The sequence below is a fragment of the Lolium perenne genome, chromosome 4, assembly GCF_019359855.2.
Source record: "Lolium perenne isolate Kyuss_39 chromosome 4, Kyuss_2.0, whole genome shotgun sequence".
NCBI classification, from domain to species: Eukaryota; Viridiplantae; Streptophyta; class Magnoliopsida; order Poales; family Poaceae; genus Lolium; species Lolium perenne.
In genome coordinates this window covers 76259363-76265986 of record NC_067247.2, presented here as the reverse complement: position 1 = coordinate 76265986, position 6624 = coordinate 76259363, and the positions used below count along the sequence as shown (strand labels likewise).

General features: G+C 51.5%; 1 long non-coding RNA gene across 1 annotated transcript; it reads left to right on the top strand.

Moving 5' to 3' along the window:
- Positions 1-1329: 1329 nt before the first annotated feature.
- Positions 1330-3547, top strand: LOC127348451 (uncharacterized). The gene is made up of 4 exons (XR_007879784.2): positions 1330-2238; positions 2345-2605; positions 2718-2754; positions 2845-3547. It is a non-coding gene; the product is annotated as an uncharacterized lncRNA (long non-coding RNA).
- The last annotated feature ends 3077 nt before the right edge of the window (positions 3548-6624 follow it).

Genomic DNA, 6624 nt, shown 5'->3' with positions numbered 1-6624 from the left:
TACAGTAACGACCGGGCGACGGCGAGTTTGCCTCGGAGGAGCTGGACGCACGGAACAAATCTGAAAGGATTTAACTGGATGGCTGGACAGAAAAGGCGATTTGGAGGGCAGGAGTAGATCACTCCAGAAGCAATTCGATTCCTCTCCGTGTTCTTGATTCCGGCGACTCACCCGGCGGTTGGGCGTGCAGTGCAGGCGACTGGGCGAATGGTGGCCGGACCTTTGATCTGCAACAGCTAACGGCAACCCCCCAACGACGGCTATGGGCTTTCGGTAAGTGAATGAGATTTACTCTGATTCGAAACTGAGGATGTTAAATTTGTCCCGGATTGCGAGCGGGATGATTTCTGTTTGTCATTGTATTGTGGCAAATCTATAAGGGCACCAACGATGCTTCCGCAAGCAGTGATGCAGCGGCGGGAGATGGTGCGTGCAGCCATGTCGGGTCGTTGGAACCTGATGCATCCGTGCAGTAGCTGCTGCCCGCGACGGAGATGGTGAAGGCAGGCTGATTGACTCAGCGTAGTGCAATGTGAATAAGACTGAAGCAAGAGCTAAAAAATTGCTTCTCAAAAGTTGTCGTAATTTTTTTGCGCTGTGACATCTTGGGACATGACTTCTAGACTGTGCGTGCTGATAATGGAGGCGATTAGTGTGATGTAGGCCCGTAGTGTGAATTTAGTAGAGTGAAATTATCAATCAGATGGAAAACAGGGTAGCAGACCTAGGAAGTCAGTGAAAACCCAGGATCGTGCTATGTAGATCAAATGATTTTTGGTGCCGAGAAAATGATTAAGGCCTGTCAAGTTTAGTACTAACAATATACTGCTTTATAGTTAGAAAATGTTTTTACGAATGGCTGTATTGTCACATAGGTTTTACTCTTCCGGGTAATGAATTGGTGAATAAAAATGAAAATGCTCAGTTGCTGCTTAAAACTAGCTGGACAAAAAATGTCAGACTAACTCACTGAAGAAACACGTGGGCATAAATTTGAAGTGCCTGTATAGATGATTGGAAAAAAAGGATCACATATTAGATGTCGCTGCAGTAGTAAAAATGCTGAAAGAATTAGTGTAGTGCTCTGAAGAAAAATTAGCCACAATTAAAAACTTGGTACTTGCTATTTTGTTGGCACAGGGTAACGGGTGGGTCAAGGACCGCCAGACTGGGACGGTGTCCTTGGAGTTCCCTTGAGAAGTCGATATGTCTACGCAGAAAAGTTAGGCCACAATGTCATAAATCATTGCCGTGGTACAAGGTACATCTGAATCATTACATTTGGGTATTTGTAAGAATCAGGGCATGGTGATGTTTGATTGTCTGAATGTTGATAACCAATTTACTATCATGATTTGGACACATCAGTAGATAATTAAATAAATGTGAATGTGATTGCTACTAAAAATACAGTCTAGACAGAGCTTTATGCAAACATGGATGATGGCTGCATAATCATGATTTATGATTCTCTTTGTAGGTATGGTGTGCGTGCTCTTTTAAAAAATATCTGTTTTTGCACCAAAGGACTAGGCCTTACGAGCAGATGGAAGGGCTCCAGGAAAGACAACATCTGTTGCTTGTAGGCTTTGTTAGAGCATCTCCAGCCGCGTCCCCCAAAGCGTCCCCCAAAAGGATTTGGGGGACGCCGGCCAAAAAAACGTCCCAGTCGTATGCCCCAAAGGCCGCTTCGCTCCGGACGTCCCTCAAATATTGTCCGGCGTCCCTAGCCTATCCCCTGTGTATAGAGGCTTCATCGGGGACGCCGGACACGATTTTTACACTTGCTTTTTGTTTGGAGGTCGCGTTTGGGGGACGTGGCTAGGAAAGAGACCTCCTCCAAACGAAAATTTCGTCCGGACGTCCTCCAAACGAAAATTCAGCACTATTGCCGAACGTCGTTTGGGGGATGCGACTGAAGATGCTCTTAGGCAGGCAAGATGTCAGATCACGTATAACAGCGGGGCATGCACGAAACATATGAGTGGGTGCATAATCCAGAGGGGCAATGTGTTCCATAGGGATACCAGAGGTTAAGAGAGCTGATTGATGAGGAGGTTGGAGCAAGGAAACAGGACGCCTTGATCCAAGCGATCTTGGAGATGAATGTGCCTCTTGGTGAGGCCAGTCTGAATGAGGAACACAAAGCAACTATCCTAGATGATATTATGGAAGGTGTGGGGGCACAGAAAAAAGAACTGCTGCAGAAACTTGTGGCGTGTTTATACCCATCTAGAGGTGAAAAAAAAAGATATTTCTATTGTCGTGCCGTACATTGTACATTTTCTAGGTGGTTTTTGTTCAGCTTTGTCCTGCTACTAAAATTTTGTGTTGTTGCCCACAGCTGATGGTGATACACGAGATGTTCATGCCGGATTGGGATCATCAGGGCAGAGAGAGGGGCAACGAATGCTGCAGGTAGCAGCAGGGCTGCTGCAAGGCCAGGATGTTCGGCTAATTTGCAGTCAGACAAAAGGAAGCAGCCAATGGAGGAGGCAGAAGAACATGTTTGCATGCGTGGTGAACATGACGCAGATGAAGTGATCCTAGGATAAGATGATTAGTTGATTACAGCTTCATTCTACTAGGATGTTCAAAAAACCATGTGAGTTCTCCTCACACAATATAGATATAATATACATATGTCTTGATTACAAATTTTAGTATGAATTTGAGATGGCTAGCGCTGACTATCATTTTTTCATCACTGTCTGCAGCAAGCGCTGGTGGCGATGGCTGCCAATGCAAACGCAGGTGATGATGGTGTAGATTTTTTTTCTTCATTTATGTCCCTTGCATTGGATGGACAGAGCCCACAAATGAAAACTTTAAATGTCCTTGCAGGGGTTCCGGCTATGATCGTCGATGTTGTCGTGGCCACCGCCGTAGCCATGGCTCGGGTAGCCCACGTCACCCCGCTCTGCGCCGTGGGTCAAACCCCGAAGTGCCGATGGGTCTCGTAGATTGGGAGGGAGAAATCGGCAGCGATGGATCTCATCGTTCCACGCGAGGGCACCAACCGTGAGTTGAGCAGCCAACCTCCGGGCAGGTTGACGTTCGTCCACGGCACTGGGAGCTCTTCCTCGTACAACTTGCGATCATAGCCAATGGGGACGTAACGTTGGTCCCTCTCCTTCCAGCGGCTTCCGCGCAATGAGCCCGCCTCGTGGTCGTTGTTCGTCCTCCAAAATGGCTAGGACTTGCCCATGGTGGCGCTTGGTCTATAGTCTGTGGAGGTGAACATGGGGGAGGTGGCAATGGCAGGGATGAAAATGTGCGCGGTCACTCGCCTCAGAAAGCATGGGTGCACGCCTCCCCTTCGATGCCTGACACGGAAGCCCAACGCCGCCCACTAGCAATAGCGCATAGAAGCCGAAGTGAGGACCACTAACGCGGCGTGAAGGACACATCAACGCTGCCCGCCAGTACTTTGCGTGAAGAAGGTGAAGTGGGCACGGAGCACTGATAGGTGGGCTCACGGAAAATGACACTAACACGCGCAGTCACTACCATGTCTGCAGCCGTGTCCGCGGTGACGGATTCGCAGACTAAATTTAGGTTTAGGGCATCTCCAGCGGCGCGACGCAAACGGACGATCGTTTGCGTCCGCGTGGACAGGAAATGTGTTTGGCACCACCTCCAGCGAGGCGATACAAAGTGATCGGACCGTTCGCGGAGACGCAAACCTGGCTCAAATATGCGCCAAGTTTGCGTCTCTGCGGACGCTCGGCGGACGCGCAAAGTGTCCGCTCGCTTCCCCACCGGGCCCGCCTGGCAGCGAGTCTGCATCGAGGGCATCGCTTCGGCGGTCAGCGCTTCCGCGTCTGCGCCGCAACCTTCGCCATCAATGGCGCGGCTGCCTGTTCTGCACGCTCACTGGCGGGCGGCGGCTGGGCTTCTACGCCACCTTCAATAGCATCGTATCCCGCGCCCGGCCGCCTAAAAGACCACCAGCCGCGTTCCTCCTTCCCCCACACCTCCACTCGCACAACCACCGCCGCAGCGCCATGGGGAAGAAGAACGACTTCGAGGCCTCCGGCAGCGGCAGCAAGAGGGTGCCGCTCCCCGTCACGCTGTGGAGGCTAATGCACGGCAAATGGTTGTCGTGCGAGGCCTGGTCCGGCGTGCAACTGCCTTACGGCTTAGCTGCCGCCGGCTGCCCATCCCTCCAGTCCCTGCCTGCGAGCCTGACCGGACCGCGGAGTTCCGGCGAAGGAGGTGGTACCTGCCGCCGGACCTCCTCGCTGATCCGGCGCACGCCATCGACTCCGACAGCTGGCGTACGTATCTGTCGACCGAGACGGATAAGAGAAGAAGGGCGGGCTTCATGGGCGACAAGGATTTTCCCTTCGGGCTTCACCGCCGACTCGTCCACGAAGACAGGAGGTGCCGAGGCGTCGTCAGCAGGCGGCGATGCGCGCGCGGCACAACGACGACGACGACGACCGCGACGACGATGCCTACGCCGCATACGACGACGAAGACAAATACATCGAGGCGATGTCATACCATAACGAGGAGGTGAAGGACGACAGCGACGACTACGTCGTGGCCGTCTTCCACGAATGGCAGCAGGCGGCGGAGGGCCGCGTTTTCGAGTTCCCGGAGAACATGACTGGCGACGAGAAGGCGAAGCTCGGCGTCCCCCTCTCCGAGAACGACGCGTCTGTGCAGCCGCTGCTGCCCCGCTACGCCACTGGCGTCATGCCGCCGGGCCTGTCAGAGGATGAAGCCTTTCGACTGGCACTACAGGACTCGGCGGCGCCACAACCGCAGCCCTGGGCGCCTCCTCCACCGCCGCCACAGCCGCAGCCCTGGGCGCCTCCTCCACCGCCGCCACAACCATATCCCTGGGCGCCTCCACCGCCGCAGCCCTGGGCGCCTTCTCCACCTCCAGCACCGCCGGCGCGCCCGGCGTACGCTCCCCCGGATGGCAACTGGCCGTGGGTGATACCGGAGCTCATCCTGCTCGACAGCGACGAGGAGCAACAGTAGGCGTTAGGATTTTTTTTCCATGTTTTAACTATGTAAATTATGTTTCATGTATTAGAAAAATGATTCGGCCAAAAAAAATTCATCGTACCGTTGGAATCACCCCCGACGCAAACGGACGCGCGGTCGATTTCGACCATTTCAGCCGAAGCAAACGGACACGCGCGGACGCTAAAATGCGTCGCGCCCGCTGGAGATGCCCTAAAAATAGACCGTTGCAGACACAATGATCCACTGTAGCTCCTTCTGAAGTACTAGCAGCACTTGGTACCCGGAAGTGTGTCAATGGGACGAGAGCAGACACGGTACTGAACGAGCTAAGTTGGTCCAGGACGTCCGCCCAGAAACTGTACCGGCATTGCCGAAACGTCCGTGCGCTAGTGACACTGTTTAATATTTCGGATACTAAGTCAAATACGCAGCAGTATACTCACACGCGCTTCCACCTGGCACAGATGCATTGGTCTAGGAAACGGGAGTAGATAGTCCCGGGAGCCAAACTGCATTTCCGCTTGAAAGTTCACTATTTATATATGTAGAATTTGCAGAGATAACATAAGCAGACAAACTGTAGTTCACAATTTATTGTTTTGTTGGTGAACATGGTAGAAGTTCACATCAACTATATTGTCAAGCTCGCCTCTTCTTTCCCGTGAATTCGCCTCGTCAATTATTTTGTCAGCAAGTTCACATCGCCCTCGTGAGGAAGTTCACCTATTCTCTATGTGAAAATTTAGTTTTATCGTGTCAGGAAGTGTAGTTTGTCAGCATATACTTCTGCATGGTACTAATTGAATTACCCACTGTTAATGTCACTTGCATTTTTCTTTGATGTCTCAAATTGTATGGTGTAATCAAGCTTGATTGTAACTATGATGAGGTTGTAGTAAACATGGAATGTTGCTATGCTGCCAAGTATTTAGTACCACAACCTGCTTTTAGCACATGTTTGGATAGAACAATATACCAATATTTTATATCTTTGTGCCAGATTTATGATACGTCCAATTTGCATCGCTATTTTATATCATAATTTGCTGTTATTCATTGATATATTTCGTATTTGGACATAATACTTATGTTATTTCATCTATTTTGCATGTTTCATGATTATTGGAGGATCGAGCACCGGAGCCAGGATTCTGCTGGAAAAAGCACCGTCAGAATGCAATATTTCGGAAGATCAACAGCTGACGGAAATTATACCAAAAATCCTATTTTTCCAGATGAGGAAGTGAGCCAGAAGGGGGAGTTGAGGGGACCCGAGGTGGGCCCACCCCATAGGCCGGCGCGGCCCAAGGCCTGGCCGCGCCGCCCTATGAGGAAGGGGGCCCACAGCCCCTCTCGCCTCCTTTTCTTCGCGAAATCCTTCGTCCCGAAGACCTAAGCTCCAGAGGATACCTCGCGAAGAGTTACAGCCGCCTCTACGGGGCGGAGAAGACCAGAGAGAAAAGAGCTCTCCGGCGGGCTGAGATCCGCCGGGGAAATTCCCTCCGGGAGGGGGAAATCGACGCCATCGTCACCGCCATCAAGTTGGATATCATCTCCAACACCATCATCATCATCTTCATCATCATCACCGCCGTCTCCACCGCTGGACATCATCACCGCCGTAGCAATTTGGGTTTGATC